This window comes from Podarcis muralis, chromosome 14 (assembly GCF_964188315.1).
Source record: "Podarcis muralis chromosome 14, rPodMur119.hap1.1, whole genome shotgun sequence".
Taxonomy (NCBI): Eukaryota; Metazoa; Chordata; class Lepidosauria; order Squamata; family Lacertidae; genus Podarcis; species Podarcis muralis.
Window position 1 is genome coordinate 12,621,989 of NC_135668.1, and position 21,222 is coordinate 12,643,210.

The 21,222-nt window shown below is 45.8% G+C and overlaps 1 protein-coding gene across 11 annotated transcripts in view; it reads left to right on the forward strand.

The window, feature by feature from the left end:
- Positions 1–21,222, forward strand: part of SEMA6D (semaphorin 6D) — a 254,875-nt gene that overhangs the window by 173,454 nt on the left and 60,199 nt on the right. For 4 of the 11 annotated variants that reach the window (XM_028706504.2, XM_028706509.2, XM_028706513.2 and 1 more), the window contains exon 1: positions 555–1,038. The exons of 1 other annotated variant lie outside the window; for it this stretch is intronic. The gene's annotated coding sequence lies outside the window, so the exon portion shown is untranslated. Of the gene's footprint in view, positions 1–551; positions 1,039–2,097; positions 2,441–21,222 lie in introns of those variants that run through there. 6 more of the 11 variants (XM_028706512.2, XM_028706514.2, XM_028706515.2 and 3 more) reach the window with 4 other exon arrangements.

Consider the following 21,222-nt stretch of genomic DNA (forward strand, 5'->3'; position numbering starts at 1 on the left):
AGGAAGCAAAGAAAGAAAGAAAGTTCGTTTTTAGAGCCCACCTTGTTTCTGTGATTTCACGTTGTGTTTTTAACATTGTGTTTAAATTGTTGTAACCTGTCCTGGATCCTCAGGAGGAGGGCAGGTAACCAACGTATTATTAGCAACAGCATTATAAGTACCATTGAAGAGGTGTTGCGCAGAGAAAAAGAGAAGGAAGGAAAGGATTGCAGGGAAGATTGGGGACAAAGACAAAGCGAATGATTTGAGAAGGGGGGGAAAGAATTGGGTCTTAACTTTCTTAACTTTCCTGGAGGGCTGTGTGCATTCAGAGCCTGTTGGCAGCTATTGTTTGTCCTCAGGATGTCTGAAATAAGGCTTGAATAATAAAAGAGGAGAGGAGAGGAGAGGAGAGGGAGGGGAAAACGAGAGAGAGAGAAAGACGGCTCCTTCATGACCACTGCGCGAGCTTTGCCAGTGTAACGGAGGTGTTTGGAGTTGTAGCAGCTCCTTGGAAGCGGGAGTGGTGGTGGGGAGGCCACTGAAGGGTCAGAGGGAAAGAGACAGCGAAGGAGGGAGCGATGGAGGGGCGGAGGGAGAGATGGGGGCCTCGCCGCAGCCAGTGAGGGCGAGCTGCCCAAATCTGCTCGCCTTATCCCAGCCTGTTGGGGGTGGGACCCTGAGCTCTCCAGCCGCCTGATGGTTGGGAGGGAAGCGGCGGCGGCAGCTGCCTCCCCCCTCTCGGCTCCTTTTGCCGGAGTGACTGGAGATGGATCGTATTACACCATTTGCCTCGCTCGGGTTTGTTTTGCTGCCGGCGCGTCCCGGCGCTGCTGCTGCCGCCGCCGCCGCCGCGAGTTTTTGCAGGAGGAGGTTTGCGAGGATGAGGACGGCCAGACGCGACGCTCGCGGGGAAGCGCCGAGCTGGAGCTCGACTCTTGATTCGGTTCTGATATTTTGATCGCAGATATTATTATTATTTTTACTACCATTCTTTCTCCACCCTTCGCTCTTGGTATTCCCGCGGCGGCTTCCTTCTCCACCAAGCCCGTGGATGAGGTAAGGAGAGCTACGTTTCCACAAACACACACACAAGCCGATTGCAAAAGCCATTCCCCCCCCCGCTTCCTCCTCCCCCCCCCCGGTTTGCTTGGCAGAAGCCGAGCTGCGACAGCGCGTCTCAGCATCTCACGGCTGGCTAGTTATTGTCTGAATGGCGTGCACACGCAGGACAGCTGATCGGCTTGCAACGCGCGTCGCGGCGGAGCTTCGCTGGGGGAGGAAAATGGTGTTGGGTGTTTATATCTAGGTCTATGCGTGCACGGGGAGGCAGGAAGGGAAGAGTCCCGAGACGAAACCGGGTGTTGGTTAAGACGCAATCCTGCAACAATACTTTCCCGGGAGTCAGTCGCATTGGAGTCAATGGGGCTTCTGAGCAGAGACGTGTGGATATCCGCCCCCCCCCCCGGTCCCTGGGTTATTTTCTTTTTGACTCGTTGCTTGCAGGCGCTGCAGCTTGTGGGGAGGTGAGGGCTGCCGAAAAGCGTCTCGGAGGCGACGACCTGCGTGTTAGATGGTCGTTTGAAAAGTTGCAAGGTCTGCCAGTGTCGGATGCGCTCTTGCGCTTTTCTTTTCTGTTTTTGCCTTCCCCTTTTTTCTGCGCGTAGGTGGTTTTTTTCTTTCTTTCTTTCCGCTTATTTCGTTGTGAGTTCATTCGGTTTGGAGGAATCGGAGCGAGAAGATCGCGTTCTCGGCTGCAGGCGAGAAAGCAAACGTGCGGGGTTTAGGGCCGGGAAAGCGAACCAGCCAAGTTTTGATTCGGAGCGGTTCCCTTCGCAAGGGCTGGCTGCGCTTTGGGAAGAAAGCGGCGGCTGCGGTGGGAGGGGTGCTGGGCGACAAGGAGACGGAGAGAGATGCTGCTCTCTTGAAGGGCCAGCCGAGCAGGAGAGAAGGAACAGGAGGAGGATGAAGGAGCCAAGAGCCCTGCGGACAGCCGGGGGGCTTTGGTCGCATGACGGTTTTGCACCAGGGGTAGGGTTGGGGGTGCTTGTTTTCACGCCTCTGGCGGTACAGAGGATTAGAGGAGGAGGAGAAGGGCTGGAAATCATTCATGGACCGGTAGGGAACGGAGAGCAGCAACTGGCACCTGGTTTTGTGCTGGTGTGTCAGATCTGAGCAGCAGCAGCAGGTAAAACATCGGAGGTCCGCAGAGCATTGGCTGGCCAGGTTGGTTCGGGATTCCTGAAAACTCAGGCTTGCGATTGCTTGGAGAGCCTAGGAGCACAGGAACTCAGACCTTTGGCCCATCACACTCAGTACTGTCCACACTGGCTGGTAGCAGCTCTCCAGAGTTTCAGGAAGGGGTCTCTCCAGCCCTACTTGGCGATTGAACCAGGGACCTTCTTCACCACTGAGCTGCAACCCTTCCTCTAGGAAGCAGGTCCTCTCCACCCCAGGATGGGTGAGTCACAAGGCTGTGATGCATCTGGCTGCTGGGGTTTTTTTAGGGGCACCGGAGCATTGAGGCTTTGCAAACGCTCAGAAGCTGCTTAGCACTCCAAGGCTTTAGTGTTGGCATTGCAAATAGGTTCTGGTGGTGCAGACCTGGCAAACCTTGAGAGGGGTGATGTGCCCACCTGTCGGTTTCTGCTCAGCCCAGGGTCTTCTTATCCTCCTGGAGGGGCTGGCAATCTGGGCAGAAAAAGGTGCTGACCCACATTGCCATGAGATGGTTGTGTGAGTGTGAGTATTTGGGACATGGGGAAAAGGGGGCGGTTTGTAAAACTCCCATGTAGGCATCACTTTGCAAATTGGTTGCAGGGATCCTGGAGGTCCCTGGATCACCATCCTCTGTTGCTCTCCTCCTCTGTAGATCTTTGTATCTGGGAACTTTGTCGACTGGAGAGGCAGGGACACACAAACACACACGAATAAATCAAATGCAAAGGTCTGTCCCCATGACACTAGCAACTACCTGGTTCACTTGGGAACGGCTGTATTTGTCTGAGAGCATCACATACACTGCCTCCATGAGCATCATTGTAAATGACATTGCCAGGGATGCTGCTGGTACAGCTCTCCTCTCCTCTGTTTTGGAGCTGGGCATAAGTTGCTTGGATTAGTTTGCATGCAGGAAAACACAGGCTTGGACCCCTGTTTCTCTGTATGTATGTGTGTCTCCCCTACTCTCTCCAGCCCACCTAAGTGCAAGCCAAACTCTGAATGATTTAGTGGCTAGCCTTGGTGGAAGCAGTCTGCTGCTTCCCGTGCTCCTTAGTAGCCAAGCTCTGGGAGATAGAGGGAGCTCTATTACAAGCTACCCATCAATTATGGATAGAAACAAATAAGGGAGTCAGTTCTGAATTAGCCCCGCGTAGTGGCAAGGACTGCCTTTCCTCCTCCCTTCCATCTCAGTCTCCTGTTGAAACGGAAAGAAGTGAAACTTCTCCTTTCATTTCCCCTCCACACCTATTTGCTTTATATATTTCTAGAACAGCCACATCTGATCTAGCTGCCTTAACAGAGTAATTAGAAAAAGCGTTCAAGAAGCTCCCCCCCCCCACTCCTTCACAGTCCACCCCTCCCCATTTTTAATTTGTAAATCTTGCATAGAAATTCTGACTCCACCAGCTCCTCTGAAGTGGAAAATGTTTCATCGTCCTTAAAGGGAGCTCCTTTCTCAGTCTATTTGATTTGGGTGGTTGCAAGACAACTGCAAATAATTCAGAACAAAGATGAACATGTTCGGAACAAAGCACCTGAATGGGTTGCCCCCCTGGAAATGCTACCCTGAAACTGGAGGCACTCGCTTGCAAGTGAGCAGGCTTTGGTTGGGGGTAGCTTGCAGGCAGAGGACTACTGCTACTGAGTCACTATGCTGCAGTTTGTAGCTGCTCTCCTGCTTAGTCCCGTTAACAGTGCAGTTCCAGAATAGCACAAGTTTCCTGGTCTCCGAATTGCCTGATACGATTGATAAAGCTGCATTTGCCATACTATGATTTCTGTTGAACATATATTAATAGTGTTCCTCTTCTTATGCACACAAACACACACACAAAACCCCATCTCTGTTAGGAGAGATAGGGGCGAGAGATGTAGCGGGAATAGACTGGGGTAGGCATTTTTATTCGTTTTTGCATACATCAGCAGTAATGTGACTGACTGGTCACTGGCTGAATGTGATATATAGATATAGATATAGTATGCAATTAAGACTGTAGTTTCTGTGTACTGTGCAATTAGGACTGCTGGTTTAAATAGATGCATCCTTTATACCAAGAGCAGCCACAGCAAATGCTCACTTACCAAAATGACTCACACTGTGAACGGCTATAAACGTTGTCTTTAACAGATTTTGAGATGCTTTGCTGACTTGAGATCCGCACTGAAAGTTCTTACCAAGCAACCCTATGCATGTTTACTCAGATGCAAGCCCAATTGGGCCCACTCCCAGATAAAGGTGCATAGGACTGAAGCTTTGGTGCTAGAAAAGAAGGTTGTTGTTGATGATGTTCATGTTTTTATTTAAAAAATTACGTTGCTGTTGTGTGGGATTGCTCCCATACCGATGAAATAATTAAAAAATAATCTTCTGAAAACACTTTTCTTCTGCAAAGGTCTTTCAGAGAGCATTTGCTATATGGAAGAAAGGTCTCTTCACCAAACTGCTGCAATATTACTTTTGTTGTGAAAGAGGGTTAGCTGTTTTTAAGTTCTGCTAGGAGGAGTTTTGAAAACCTCAGCACCCTGTAGAATTGCATATCTGACTCAGTAAATGAAAGCTGTGCATAACCATGTATAATGGGGTGAATGACAGGCATATTCTGTTTGGTTGGCAGATATCTCATAAACATTTACTCTGGCTCAAAAAAGCAGAAATTTCCAGATGAGTTCTGTAATCCTCCTCCCCCCCCCCCCCATTTTCTGTCGTAAACCTTAAATGCGTTTTGTAGTATCTAATCGAAAACTCAGCTGCTTAAAAAAAAAAAGCTGTTCCATTTGAAATCCATTAACATGTAGAAATTTTAAATTTATGTTCAAAAGGAGAGCCAAAAGTATAAGCCAGAGGCTGTTTAAGCATCTGCTTGATTTCATTGGCATCCTTAGTTACACCAAACACTTCCCCAGCCTTCTCCTCTTAACTCTGCAGTCTGTCACTACCTGTGCTCTTCAGGCCAGGACAACATCATCTTCAAAACCTGCTTTGTGTGATGCAGCCATCTCTGCCAGGAATCCAGCGACAGCCTCAGCCTCTGTTGTGCTAGCCAGCTATCAGAATGCACCGGGTTTTTTTCCAAAACACCAGAGCGCTTTATAGTGGTCCATCTGAACATTTTTAGTTCAGTTTAGGCTGCACAAACACCAAATATTTAAAGTACATTCAACCTACGTACCCCCTCCCAATAATCCTGGGAATTGTAGTTTACCCTCCACAGGGCTGCAATTTTGGCACCCTTAAACTACAGTTTCCAATATTCTTTTTTTTGGGGGGGGGGTCCTTAAAGGTACAGCATGTACACAGCCTTTGCTTGTTTGTTTGGCAGCTTGATCTCAGCAGTTTGTTACAGCAGCGGGTCCCGTTTGCTGCGTTCTTGCATTTTCCTGAAAACAGCCAGTCTGAACACGTCCCATCCATTTGTGCAAAACTGAGTTACTGTATTTGGTTAAAAGGAATACAATGCAGCAAAAGAGTGGTTGGGGGGGGGGCGGATTACACCTCTTCCAGCTTTTTATTTTTTTTATAAAAAAAAATCAATGTCGCCATACCTGTGTTGGTTACAGTCAACCCAACCCATGGCTTAGAACATCTGGATTTATTCTGTAATGAATCACAATTTAATACCTTGGTTTCCAAGGTGGGATGCTTTTAAAAATTGCTTCCATAAGTAGGCAGCCAGCCAGCCAGATGCTTGTGGAAAGCTCACAATCTGGATGGGAAGGCCACTGCTCACCTGCATCGATGGTCTCCAACATCTGCTATTCCACAATTTAGCTGATGCTGTCAATGATAGCCATTGATTGACCTCTCCTGCATGAACCTGCCCAATCCTATCTTTTTTAAAAAAAGAGTCTGGATAGCTCTGTTGATTAGAGCGCAGTGCTGATAATGCTAAGGTTGCAGGTTCAATCCCTGTATGGGACAGCTGCGTATTCCTGCAATTGCAAGGGGCTGGACCAGATAATACTCAGGGTCCCTTCGAACTCTATGATTCCCTGATTCTAAGCCAGGGGTCAGCAAACTTTTCAGCAGGGGGCCAGTCCCCTGTCCCTCAGAACTTGTGGGGGGCCAGACTATCTATCTATCTATCTATCTATCTATCTATCTATCTATCTATCATCTATCTATCTAATGAACCAATCCCTATGCCCCACAAATAACCCATAGATGTTTTTTAAATAAAAGGACACATTCTACTCATGTAAAAACACACTGATTCCCAGACCATCCGCAGACCGGATTTAGAAGGCGATTGGGCCAGATCCAGCCCACAGGCCTTAGTTTGCCTACCCATGTTCTAAGCCGGTCTTTCTCAACCTGTGGGTTCCCAGATGTTGTTGGACTACAACTCCCATCACCCCTAGCAAGGCCAGAACTTAGGGATGATGGGAGTTGTAGTCCAACAACATCTGGGGACCCACAGGTTGAGAACCACTATATAAGCTATCTGTGGTACTGGCCACAACCACAGCCTTGTGGCTGTGAGTTCCATAAGCTGGTTGTGACACGTTGCTTCTTTTTGTTTGTACTCCTGTCTCTGTCACCAATAATAAACTTTGCTGGGTAAGCCCAATTATCCTGGAAGGGAGAAAACAATGTTTCTGTTCTGTTGTAGATTTTACAGAAAAGCCAACATTAAGATGAAAAAACACCCCTGTTCAATCACTTCCCTTCTCCCTTAGGATTCTTAGATTTAAGACAAGAGCTTTGGGAATTCTCATTCCATTCCTTCCCGTACTCAGCAAGAGAAGGCTTCCAGCCTAACACTTGTCCCATAAAATATGGGAAACATTTACATTGTAGTCTGTCTATTTCTTGCATTCTTTCTTAACTGACATTTTCAGCTTTGTTGGGTTGTAAAGTACTTTTCTTTTTGCAAGAAAACGAGAAGGCGGCTGCATATTTACTTATTAAACATACCTATAATTCTAGTCCAGAAAGTCAACACACATCTCATGGCTGCAGAAATTAATAATTTACCCCAAGAGCAGCTAAGGAGAAAGAGGACAGGAGAATGTTTACTGTGGTGGAGTGTGGTGTTAATTTCAGTCTGAAAAACCCTGAATCTAATTAAAACAGCCCAAATGTTGCTTTCATCAAAACTACTGGGAGGACAGATGATCTCTCTTTATGCCTTCGATAAGCTGCAGCAGTTGCCATTAAAATCCATCTAAGCTGTTTTATTAAGTTGTTACTCTGCTCAGTGAATAGCTGCCAACTTCAGGCTGAAAAGAAAGTATGTTCAGATTTGTTCCCATGTCACATGGAAGAACAGTTCAGTGAAAAATCACATTACTAGCTTTATCAAACTGTTTTTCAATAGGGGTGTGTGTGTGTGTGTGTGTGTATGTGTGTGTGTGTGTGTGTGTGTGAGAGAGAGAGAGAGAGGGGGGGGTCTGTTTTCTTTTCCTGGTCATGCCTTAAAGCAGCTGTTGGCTCATTTATTGTGAAAAAAATATTAAAAGAGAGGAGAAGATGCTTCCGTTCCAAATGTCAGTGTTTATATAACAACAAAGATTAAATCTGAGGGTTCAGTGTGGATTTGTTACAGTAAATTTAAGAACATTAATTGGGAAAGCCGGAGAACACACGCAGTATCTGGTAATTGTTGCACATTAACCAGGAGGATTTGGGAAATGTGCATAAATTTAGACACATAATTAATTGCAGTTAACTGCAGTTTAAGACAAAGATAAAATGAAAACAAATTCTATCAGGAATATAGTTGTTGTGTGGAGTTCTATGCATCAGTGAATGTGTGCATTATCCAAAAAATGTGTTTCATTTCTCCCACAATGGAGGAAATTGCTATTTGTGCTATTAACAGCACAATTCTATTCAATTCTGTTCATGCCTACTCAGAAGTAGGTGCATGTAGGATTGTCACCCAGTGTAGGCATACTCTCTAGCATATCATGTTAATATGCACGCATATTGGTTATTCTGCACATTCTCCAGCTATTCACATTCACTGGGGCTAATATTAACTCCACTTAAACTTGCATATATAAATATTTGCGTGTGCATAATAAGATATTGAGGTGTGCTTCTTTCCTTAATTTTTTTCTATGCCCGTCACGCTTTGGTTAACTAAACTAGATTTGCATTTTAACAACCCTGAAGTGAACTTCTGCCATTCTTTTGACTTGGACACTCTGTGTTGCTCATCCATCATCCTGTCTTTGGCCACACCAGGCTACTGGCTCTATAACCATTTGAAGAAACCATCCGACTGTGAACAACACAGCTGGCAACAGCCATTTTTTCTTCCACACCACTGGCAGCATTGTCTGGCTATGGTAACTAAAGTTAACATCCATAACGGGCAGTTTCTTTTGTGCTGGGTAGTTCTAGGGCTGCCTCAACGCAGCTTAGCAGGCACACCTGCCAAGGGGAAGAGGAAGGCCACACCCACGCCATCCATTTAAAGCACCCTTGTAACCACTTCAACAGTTGTGGCTTTCCCCAAAGCGTCTGGGGAACTGTAGTAGTCAAGGGTGCTGGTCTCACAAAGCTACAGTTCTCAGCACCCTTTAAAAAACTACCGTTCCCATGATTATCCATGACTGGTGAAAGTGGCATGAGAGCGCTTTCAATGGATGGCGTAGATGCGACCACAGTTACAAAATGATTACTAGAAAACATAAGGCGCGATGAAACTCTCAGGGAGTAAGCATCAATTCTGTTGGTGATGTGGTATTTTCTGAATCAAACTATTTGAAGTCAGTTCCCCATACCTATTTAGGATTAAATTTGGAAGTCGAGGGCCTTATTTTGGAATGTATAAAAGAGGCACAACTTGATTTAGGCTGCTAACTCTAGCCCAAACGATGTCCTCTCAAAGGTAAATGCTGTTGGGTTGTAGTCAACGTTAGTCTTACTTCAAGTAGACCCATTCAAATTAATGAACACAACTAGCCTAAGTTCGTTCATTCCAATGGGCCTAGCCAGTTGGATAAATCCCATTGAATTTAATGGGACATACTCCCAGGTAACCCCTTTCTCCTTAGACTGCAGTTGGGTGCATGCTTAATCTGGGAATACGGTAAGTCCCATTAAATTCATTTGGGCTCACCTCTGAGTAGCCATGTATAGGGTTACATTGTTAGGTCCACCATTTTAGACCAGAGTAGAACACCCAACAAGAGGCAACATTTCTTAGTGTCTTGCTCCCAGTTCTGGGAATACCTCAGGTATTAAGTACTTAACCTCAGGTTAAGTACTTAATTCGTTCCGGAGGTCTGTACTTAACCTGAAACTGTTCTTAACCTGAAGTACCACTTTAGCTAATGGGGCCTCCTGCTGCCGCCGCGCCGCCGGAGCACGATTTCTGTTCTCATCCTGAAGCAAAGTTCTTAACCTGAAGTGCTATTTCTGGGTTAGCGGAGTCTGTAACCTGAAGCGTATGTAACCTGAGGTACCGCTGTATTGGATTCAGAATCATTTATGATGATTTATGAAACATTAACATGTTTTCTTTTGATGTATTTGTATCCCTACTCTCTCAAATGAGCCTGGGGGTGATGTAGCCCTCATTTTCTCCTCAGGACAGCCTTGTGAGTGAGGTCACTGACTCGATTTCAGGTTTATGGCCAAGCAGGGATTTCTCAGGGTGTTCCCCTTGGTGTGGGGAGCAACCTAAGGCAAGCCAAGAACCATAGAATTATAGAGTTGGAAGGGACCCTGAGGAAGATCTAGTCCAGGGGTCTGCAACCCGCGGCTCCAGTGCCGCATGTGGCTCTTTTACACCTTTGCCGCGGCTCCGGGGCGGATACTAGTGAGGGGAGGAGGCACATTGTGCGCCCCAACACTCCCCACTGTGGCGGGCGCTGTACTGGCTGTGACGTCGCATGGGGGCGGTGTGTGCGTTAGTCACGCACCGTCCCGACGTCACCTTCCCGCCCGCCCACTACATTGTAAGGGGCATGTACGCTGGTCACTGTTTTGAAGGGGAGTGAAGGTAACAAAAAAAGGTAACTTGTTAATTTAACGTTTATTTCTATGAGGAGGAGTAATTCTGAGGGGTCAAACAAAGAAATAATAAAAAAAAGTCACAAAAAAGTTATTTTTATAATGACGAGTTTTGCGGCTCCCAGTTTTTTTTTCTTCGGAAACGGGTCCAAGTGGCTCTTTTTGTCTTAAAGGTTGCAGAACCCTGATCCTGCGATACAGGAATATGTAGCTGTCCCATACGGGGATTGAACCTGCAATCTTGGCATGATCAGCAACATGCTCTAACCAACTGAGCTACTGAAGCAGCAGGGCATGTTATTGGTTGGGACCAAAGAAAAAGTCGAGGGCAAATCGGGCGCAGTGCAAGCCAAGATGCAGCAGGAAGCAGAACTGAAGACTAATTGAGGAGGCAGGATCAGGCACAACAGGAAGACTTATTTGCTTCTTCCTGCCCAGGAAAATCCAGTGGGTGGGTGGAGTCAGGAAAGTTCTTCACCGGGAAAGCTGCAATAATAAATAATAATAATAAAAGTTTATTTATATCCTGCCCTCCCCAGCCGAAGCCCGGCTCAGAGCGGCTAACAACAGTAAAATAATACAGCATTCTAAAATCAATTCATTATAAAATCAGTTCAAATCAAATTAATGTCAACCATTGGGCTAGAGTTCTGTGAGGATTACCAAAGGAGGGGGTCAGGCTGTGCCTTGGCCAAAGGCCTGGTGGAACAGCTCTGTCTTGCAGGCCCTGCGGAAAGATGTCAAGTCCCGCAGGGCCCTAGTCTCTTGTGACAGAGCGTTCCACCAGATCAGAGCCACAGCCGAAAAAGCCCTGGCTCTGGTTGAGGCCAGCCTAACCTCCCTGTGGCCCGGGACCTCCAATATGTTTTTGTTTGAAGACCGTAAGGTCCTCTGTGGGGCATACCAGGAGAGGCGGTCCCATAGGTATGAGAGTCCTAGGCCGTATAGGGCTTTAAAGGTTAAAACCAGCACCTTAAACCTGATCCTGTACTCCACCGGGAGCCAGTGCAGCTGGTATAGCACTGGGTGTTCAGCTGCAGTTCAGTATTTCACCACATAGGGCAGCTGCACACAAATCTAGCAGTCCCTGATATCATCTCTCCCTGCTGCAAGTCAGATATTCTGTTCTGATTTGGGTGTAACAGAGTCAATATGCTGAACTTCCAGCAGGAGAGCCAGCTTCGCCCTGCAACTGTGGGTTCCTGGCACATTGGTGCCATGCAGCGTGCATGGCCCTGGCACCAAAATTTGTGGGTGCCCGGCCCCTTCGTGGGGACTTTTGTGGGTGCTCAGTCACCCAGGGCTCCAAGGAGTTGGCACCTATGACTTCCAGTAGGCGGCTCGCTTTTACTTACCAGTACGGTGTGGAGATTGGCTCAGTGCAAACTCGCCAGCAAAGCCAATCTGGTGCATTTGCACCACATCAATCTCCCTGCCAATTTACTCCTAACCCTTACAGTAACCAGCAGTGATCCACCTGCTAGGAAGCTAGCATAGCATCCCTGCCCCATTCCAGTGAGGCACTCTGGGGATGTATGTATTACCAAGCCATAGTTTAGCAGTGCATGAGTCCGGTCCCTGCTCCCCTCTCCTTTGGTAAGGCCATGAAGAGCTGATAAGCATCAGCATCCATTTTAAACTAACCACAGTTGGTTGTTTTGTCTAAACCCAGACCAATAGTTAGTTTTAATTCCGGTTTATCCAAACAAGCCAAGATCATAACCAGCATTTTAAAGTTGGCCTGTTTGGATAAGTTGTTTCATTCTGCTTCAGACACAACCATAAACTGTGGTTAGTCGAAACCAGAAGCAGATGCTTTCAGTCTCCTTGAGGATGTTCCCAAAGGCTTCTTCATGTATTATTGAACTTCAGTTTAGCTTTCTGTCTGATTCAGTCCTTGGGGAGTTCATGTAAAAAAAGAATTAGCTTCAGTTCCAGTTTATCCTCTTCAAAAAGATATTCGTTCCAGTTCAAGTCCCTTTCCTGCCCTCCAAAAGGGAACAAATTTTATTCCAGTTCGATTTGATTCCCAATTCATTAATGTGGTCCTCAGCAATTTTTTCAGCTCTTTGAATTTTTCAAGCTGCTCTGCTATACTTCAGAAGATTAAGGAGGCACCAAAACACACCCACGGTGTAATGTGAGCAATTGTTTTATTTATCTCCTCCCCCCATATATTACAATATTTAAGCTTAATCATCAGCATTACTTGTCAGGTTGGTAAAAATTGTAAATGCAATGGTCATAATCAGACACAGAGTTAAGCATGATGAAGACTCTCGATTTATAAATTATTGAATTGAATTAGAAATCAGCCAAAGTTCCACTGAAAAGGAACTTAATTCATGTTCAGTTCATTCAGAAATTATAGAAAATTATACTTTCAGGTGTAATCCAGAGATGTTTGAACCAGTGAATTAATTTCTCTGAGTTAGTTGGAAGTGAACTGATCTGGATCAGTCTGCTTTGGCTTCTCCTTTTAACAACACAAGTTGTAAAGCACTTTAGGAAAATTAGTACTTGGAATTAAGGTGTATGTTGGAAGAAACCAAATTAAACCTGAGAACATTGGTTTTACTGTTTCTGGATTTAGGACGTTGAGTGTCCTATATGAAAAAAGTAAAAAAGTTAATTACTACATTTAGTTTTTCAATATACCATTCATAAGCCCGATCCATTGTAAAATTGGGTCTAAACTAGTGTAGGCCCATTGAATTAAGCCATAAACTTAACCAAACAAATAACTGGTATGCTGCAATGGATCTGGTGTTTGTGCTTAGAGGTAGAAGCCCCAAATTCAAACAACCCCTACTCAGCCATGAAGTGGCTCCTTCATGTTACCCAACATTTATTTTGCACCGACAGTATCCCAAGTGCTCTACAAATTCTGGAAACTTCCCTGTTCAGAGGGGCTCAAAACCTTTGTTAGACAAAGGGAACAAGGGAAGAAGTTGGGGGAAATGAAAGTAAACAGGTCAGGAAATAAATCTTTAAAATGAATCGATCCGTTTACAACCAAGCCGTGAGGTCTTAACTGGTTTATTTAACTGAATTGGAAATGAACAAACTGCTGCCACTGGATCGCAATTCTAAGAGCTGCTTCATGAGTTTCCAGGTCAAGAATTAATGTAGGTCCTATAGAACCTCAGATGATTGCATCCCCCCAACAAACACCACCTGTGTAAGCTCTGAGAAGCTGTGATGTGTTGCAGTTCCTATGTGGCCAATTCACTGTATTGCATATGCATTTATTTTTGGAAGAAAGGTAGTTGGGTTGCAGAGCAGATGCACTGCATGCAGAAAAGTCCCAGTTCCAGTCTCTGGCACTCCAAGGGTTGTTCTTTCACCCGCCAGATGTTGCTAGACTCCAACTCCTCTTGCCAACCTGGCTATGGGTCAAGGATGCTGAGCTGAAATCCAGGAACGTCTGGAGGACCACAAGTGCCCCATCTCTGCTCTAAAGGGTCTTGCTGGCAGGTGAGGACCCTGCCTGAGACCCTGCTGAGCTACTGCCAGTACTGAACTAGAGAGATTTACAGATTTTCTCCAGATGATGTTAGAGTACAACTTCCATTACCCCTGACCACTGGTCATGCTGGCTGGAAGTGATGGGAGCTATATATCTGACAATATCTGAAACACCACAGGTTCCTTACCTCTGGTCCTAGTCTAGTTCCTTGAGTTAAGAACAAGGGAAGTTTCTAGGGCTGGGCGATATATCAATATACAGTGGTACCTCGGGATGCGAACGGGATCCATTCCGGAGCCCCGTTCGCATCCCAAACAGAATGCAAGACGCAACAGCGCATCTGCGCGTCGCATTTCGCCGCTTCCGCACATGCGTGTGACATCATTTTGAGCATCTGCGCATGCGCAACTGGCGAAACCTGGAAGTAACGCGCTCCGTTACTTCCGGGTTGCCACGGAGCACGACTCAAACGCGCTCAACCAGAAGCACATTCAACTCGAGGTATGACTGTATTGTCCAGAACCGGTCTGAAGTCCTTATTGTAATAATCGTTTTCATCATTTTTGACCTGGCAATTTATTGTGAATCATGATGTGTGTGTGTGTGTGTGTGTGTGTGTGTGTGTGTGTATGTGTGTGCGCTACACAAAAAACACAATGTGGGATAAGTAAGTAAGTAAATTTTTATTTATACCCCGCCCTCCCCGGCCAAGACTGGGCTCAGGGCAGCTAACATCAAATATCAAATATATTAAAACACAATCAAACAATTGATTAAAATATAGCTTACAAATTAGAATCAGGATAAAATTAAATGACTGCCCACGAATTACAACCATAGTCTTGCAGGCCCTGCAGAAGGATGTCAAGTCCCGCAGGGCCCTGGTCTCCTGCGACAGAGCATTCCACCAGGCTGGGGCCAAAGCTGAAAAGGCCTTGGCCGTGGTTGAGGCCAGTTTAACCTCCTTGAGGCCTGGGACCTCCAGCCAGCCAATGCCTCTACATTGCTCCATCCTTATTTCAGACATTGTTATATATTATCATATCGTGATGTTTAGCTGGTGATTTATCAAAATGCTGAAAACCAGGGGTGGACACTGAGGTCCAGCTCCCAGGGCCTTCTGGCAGTTCCCTCACTGCGAGAAGCCAAGTTACAGGGAACCAGGCAGAGGGCCTTCTCGGTAGTGGCACCGTCCTGTGGAATGCCCTCCCACCAGATGTCAATTAGAACAACAACTACCAGACTTTTAGAAGACATCTGAAGGCAGATGTAATATTTTGTTGGAAGCCACCCAGAGTGGCTGGGGAAGCCCAGCCAGATGAGTGGGGTATAAATAATAAATTATTATTATTATATTATTATTATTATTGCAATCGTGGTTTTTAACGTTAAATAGGTGTTATTAACATAAGACACCAGAAGGCGCTGCAGAGCAGCTAGCCAACGTCAGCGGGAAAATGCATTGAACGTTATATAATTGTATGTTTAATAACGTTTAACCGGTCAATGTAGATCCAGCCAGAATATCGCCCAGCCCTAGAAGCTGCCTTATATCAAGTCAGAGCATTAGTCCATCTAGCTCAGTATTATGTATCCTTGACCAGTAGTGTCTCTCTAACCAGAGGTCTTTTCCAGCTCTACCCAGAGACACCTGACATTGAACCTGAGACCTTTTGCATGCAAAGCATAGACTCAACCACTGAGTTATGGCTGTAGTGTGTGAATAGTCCCCTCCATTCCTGCAGTCAACTTGTTGAGAGGCTGGGCAACTTAAAAATAAAACAAACAAAAAAATATGTATTTCTTTTTTAAAAATCAAAACAATTCATTATATTGTTCTTGTCACGTTGCCATGGGAACGAATGATTATTATCCATAAGAACAATGCAAAAATCCAAATTAATGACACTGGAAACGACCCAAACAGGCAGGTGACATTTGGATTGTGCCCAAATGTTTACAGATTAAATTGGCCCCTCGGAAGCTTTGATTAATACATTTAACACAGCACAATTACCCTTGGACTTTTTGACCTTGGCAATATTAATGCATCATATTTGCCTGCATAAAACCCCCCTCGGTCAGTGGCTAGTTGCTGAAAGATGAGCTCTTCCCTCTCTCCCGCTGTTTGCATTATTTTTATTATCAGTCAGATCCACAGTCCAGTTAAGCAGTAGGTACTTAGAATTAAGCCGGCTCAAAGGCCGTGGAACTAAATCAGCTTTAATGCAAATAATAGACCACGCTGCAGTAGGCTGCCTTTTCTCTCTCCATTTATTTTTCTTTTTTAAAAAAAACCGTCGAAGTCATGCCACTCATTTCTTTTCTTCGAAAGGAATAATTTTGTCAGCTGGTGCTGCTGCGTTTCCCCAAGCAATAATGTCCTGGAACAGATTCCAGGTCCTCTGTCTGGTAAGCCTGTGAAGCAAATGGTCCTTAACACATTTGCCAAAAGGACCTCTGCACATGGGCGATATCAGGCACTCCTTTCTGTCACCTTGGCACTTGAAAGATCCGCGGCAGACCCTTTCCACCCTATCCCTGAGGGGAAACTCCAGCTCTCCTCTCTTCTCAGTAAAGTGGAACCAATGAACAACGTGAAGAATGCAGACTTAACAGCTGCAATATTGCTCACACTATGCAGGTCAGTGTTTCCCAAAGTTGGGTCTCCAGCTGGTTGTTGTTTTTTTTTGGACTACAACTCCCATCGTCCCTGACCACTGCTCCTGCTAGCTAGGGCTGATGGGAGTTGTAGTCCAAAAACAGATGGAGGCCCAAGTTTGGGAAACAGTGCTCTATTCCAACAACCCAGTGTGGCTGTTAGGCCATGTCCACAAATTCCCAACTTTTAGGGAATGCCACTAATGTATGACAGTGGTACCTCGGGTTAAGTACTTAATTCGTTCCGGAGGTCTGTTCTTAACCTGAAACTGTTCTTAATCTGAAGCACCACTTTAGCTAATGGGGCCTCCCGCTGCTGCCGCCGCGTGATTTCTGTTCTCATCCTGAAGCAAAGTTCTTAACCCAAAGTACTATTTCTGGGTTAGTGGAGTCTGTAACCTGAAGCGTATGTAACCCAGGGTACCACTGTACCTGTTACATTCGGTTCAGGTTACATCTTTTCAGGTTGCATCCCACGGCGACCTGGAACTACTGGAAAGGGTTACTACTGGGTTTTGCCTCACACACTCGCAGGAAAAAAAATAATGATGTCATGCGCATGCACAGAAGCGGCGAATCGCAACCCGCGCGTGTGCAGATGCGGGTTGCATTCCTTTCAGGTCGTGAACGGGGCTCCGGAATGGATCGCGTTCGCAACCAGAAATACCACTGTATTGCCACAAGGCAGAGAACACATCAGCATCATTTATGCCATGACCTGGCCTGGATAAATAGTTGAGCTTGGGGATACAGATGGAGCAGTCAGAGGCATTAATGTTTCTGCATACCAGCTGCTGAAAGCTGCAGGAGGGACAAGTGCTCTTGTGCTTAGGCCCTGCTTGTAGGTTTACCGCAGGCACCTGATTGGCCACTGTGAGGATACTGGAATGGATGAGCCATCAACCTGATCCAGCAGACCCTTATGGGGCCAAACAACCTACTTCAGAGATGCTGGCCCTCTGTTGGGTGACTGTCTAGTTGAAAGATGCCCTAAGAAGGGAAGCAAGAGGTGCCTTGGAAGTTGCCCATCAACAGTTTAACTCCTGAACACAGGACTAGGCAGGCACACCAGTCACCTGGCCAATAGGTGAGATGTCTTGCATTTCTGTTTGAATTCTAGTAATTAATTCTCAAGTTTGCATTCATGCATAGAAGTTAGCACGTGCAAATTTTATGTCTTGCCCCTTTGTTGTCTTCTTTTGTGATGCATTTCCTCTTTTGTGCGGTGGGGTCATGCGTAAGTGACCGCTCACCCATTCTGAGCCAAACTGTCTCATGTAGAGCTTGGGTTGGCAGTGAGGTTCCCAAGAGTTTAAACCTCAAGATTATTCCCTGAATTCATTGGGATGAAGCCAAGTTTTAGAACGGGTGGGTTCTGAATATCGCAAGGAGGCCTTCTGCCTTGAATGGGCTGTTGCGGTGCTTCCGAGTTCCTCCCTCGACAACTAAGGGTTGTGAGCTTGTTGTACGATCACCTTCCCTTCTGCACCCGCAAAACTCTTAATGTTAAGGCTTGTGGAAGTCAAGTTCTTCATGGTTCCCTAGCAAGAATAGCCATTTATTATTTTATACGCGGGACGCGGGTGGCGCTGTGGGTAAAAGCCTCAGCACCTAGGGCTTGCCGATTGAAAGGTCAGCGGTTCGAATCCCCGCGGCAGGGTGCGCTCCCGTTGCTCAGTCCCAGCGCCTGCCAACCTAGCAGTTCGAAAGCACACTCGGGTGCAAGTAGATAAATAGGGACCGCTGGGAAGGTAAACTGCGTTTCCGTGTGCTGCGCTGGCTCTCCAGATGCAGCTTCGTCACGCTGGCCACATGACCCGGAAGTGTCTCCGGACAGCGCTGGCCCTCAGCCTCTTAAGTGAGATGGGCGCACAACCCTAGAGTCTGTCAAGACTGGCCCGTACGGGCAGGGGTACCTTTACCTTTACCTATTTTATAAGCAGTTTTTCTGTTGCAAGAAGCACACAGTGTGGTTTCAAAAATGTTGAGTAAAATTATTAGAGCAACAACAAATGCTCATTACAAATGTGTGTGTATGTGTACATATATATACATTAGCATTAGTGCAATCATCTTAGTACAATTGTATTAGTGCAATCGTCTGCATTTTTACTCAGAAGTAAAACCCTACTGCATTCAAGGGGGCATATGATTGGTGCTGAAATGACCATAACTATGGGTTAAACAGTGTCAATGTTTGAAGGAGGTGAGAGGTCCACCTGCTCATCGCTCATCTGGACTTTAGCAAAAGTATGTAGGTCAGCTGTTCCCAACCTGGGGGGCCTCCAGATGTTTCACATTACTGCTCACAACATCCCAGACCAGGCATCCCCAACCTTCAGCCCTCCAGATGTTTTGGATTCCCATCATCCCTGACCACTGGTCCTGTTAGCTAGGGACCATGGGAGTTGTAGGCCAAAACATCTGGAAGGCCGCAGGTTGGGGATGCCTGTCCCAGACCATTGGTTATACTGGCTGGGGACTGATGGTATCTGGAGTCCAACCCATGCTTTATGACCTTAAGGCAAGGGAAGGGTTTAGAGATTGCAGTGAAACCAGAGATTCAGTTGGGGAACAAGAGAAGGTTTAAGAGCAGTGGATCATTAGGAGGCGAGGGAAAATGCTAGACTCTGAAAAATTGCACATCTTAAAAGAGAATCCTATAATGAAGACAGTTAATAGTGTTAGGGACCCAATAAAATACCTTGTTTCCCCTCCGTTCATTAAGAGTTAAAGCTGGGTTAAAAATTAAGGCAAGAATATAATTTACTGTACCTGCCTTCACATTTATAACAGCACTGAAATAATAACAGCTTGGACACACAGAGACCCAAGAGAGAACAGGCTTGGCATTGTTCTTAAGTGGCACATTCACTCCCAAGGACTGGATAATCAGCAAGCCAGCAGAGGCTCGCTTTCCACTGCTGGTTGACTGCCAGCTTTGGCACGGGACGCAGAGGTAGCTGGTCTCTGTTATTTTTCCACCTGAAGAAAGAGATCTGTGGGAGGAGGAGGTGTGTGTGTGTGTGTGAAAACAGTGGAAAAATCTGTCAAGGGGAAAAAAGAGCCGAGTTTCAGGTGATCCATAAAAGGAACAATATAAAATCTTCTGCCTCTCAGACTCTAATGGTTTTCTTCAGGTTGCAGAGAGATCAGCTGCTGGACGGTAATTTCTTGGCTCCGATATGTGTGCATATCAGAAATGAAAAATGAGACATTTCTTAATTCTTTGTTAATGGCGGGCTGGTGCACACATGCGGCAGAACGAGCTGTTCCTGTTTCATAGGGGTTTTTTAAAATTGCTTTTGTGTTTGTTTGTTTAAAAAATCAGCTCCTTGCAAGTGGTGGAAAATGAGCACGCAGGTCACAGACTAGGCAGACCTTTCTCCTTGATGTACGTACTAGATTATTATTTCTTTAAGGGTGTTTGGTGGGGAGGGTAAACAAGAATAATGTAGCAACTAGAAGTGTCCAACTGAAGCCAGAAGTGGTACAGTCCATTACACCACCTCATTTTGCTACGCAGAATCATGGAATTGTAGAGTCGCAAGGGACCCCATGGAGCATCTAGTCTAACCCGCTGCAATGCAGGAATATTCAGCTGTCCCATAAGGGGATCAAACCTGCAACCTTGGCATCATCAGCACCACGCTCTAACCAACTGAGCTATCCAGGCTCCGCATGTGTAGAACGTGGCTTAATAATAGGAGGTGACTTGCAGATATTTTAACCACATGACTTTTGGTAATCTTGGACAACGCTGATCAAATTACACATTTTGCAGCTTAATTATATTTCCAGCAGGGGTCAAGCTGAAAGGTTTTGATGCTTGCTTTCCCCCCTTCTTTTTTAAAGATGGGAGAATTCAAAGATGTGTCGCTGAAAAGTGTTTCATTTTCCCCATCCAGAAGCACAAAATCTTGCAGTCGTGGCCATGAACGACCCGATTGCATCACCTCTTAGTTTATGGAATTTTATTGTTTTTTGAGTAACAGACGAAGCAGAGCTTGTTTCTAATGTGTCTTTTATGAGTTGCTTTTACAGTGGTTGAGCAAACCATTCTAAGCCTGCTTCGTCTGCTTCCATTGTCAAGTCTAGACCTTTTAAAGCCTGTGCTGCTTTTTAGAAAGTTTTTTGTTTGGTTTTTTGCATTGCATCAGAGTGAACGAGAACTTACCCAGGATGCAGACCAGATCGGAGAATAAGAAGAAACCTTTCTTGGGCCCTACCTGTCCTATACAAGGCTGCTACCTATGCATTGCTGCTGTTCGGGTGCTAACTACTGATAGACACCTTGAGGCCTCTTACCTCCCTTGTTACAATTACAGTGGTGCCTCGCAAGACGAAATTAATTCGTTCTGCGAGTTTTTTCGTCTTGCGAATTTTTCGTCTTGCGAAGCACGGTTTCCCACAGGAATGCATGTATTAACGGTTTTAAGAAAAAGGAAACAAACTTGCAAGATGTTTTCATCTTGCGAAGCAAGCCCATAGGGAAATTCGTCTTGCGAAGCAACTCAAAAAACAAAAAACTCTTTCGTCTTGCGAGTTTTTCGTCTTGCGAGGCATTCGTCTTGCAAGGTACCACTGTATTCAGCTTTAGAGCAGATTTACACTGGGTGCTCTACAAACAGATGTCTTCAACAAAGCAAGTGTAGGGAACCTTTTTCAGCCAGAGGGACTCATTCCCTTCTTTGCAAGCTGCTGGGGGCCACATGCCATTGAGGATGGGGCCACAGGCAAAAGTGGGTGAGGCAACAACCATGCATTTTAGTTGTTAGCCTATGTACAGTAGGCTAGTATCTAAATAAACCCCATCAGCCTCCAGCTAGGCAAGAGTTCAGTTCAGTTCACTTTTAATTTGTATTCATACTGCCTTTCCATATTACCATACACAAGGCGGTTTACAAGCTGAAGAAACCCCCCA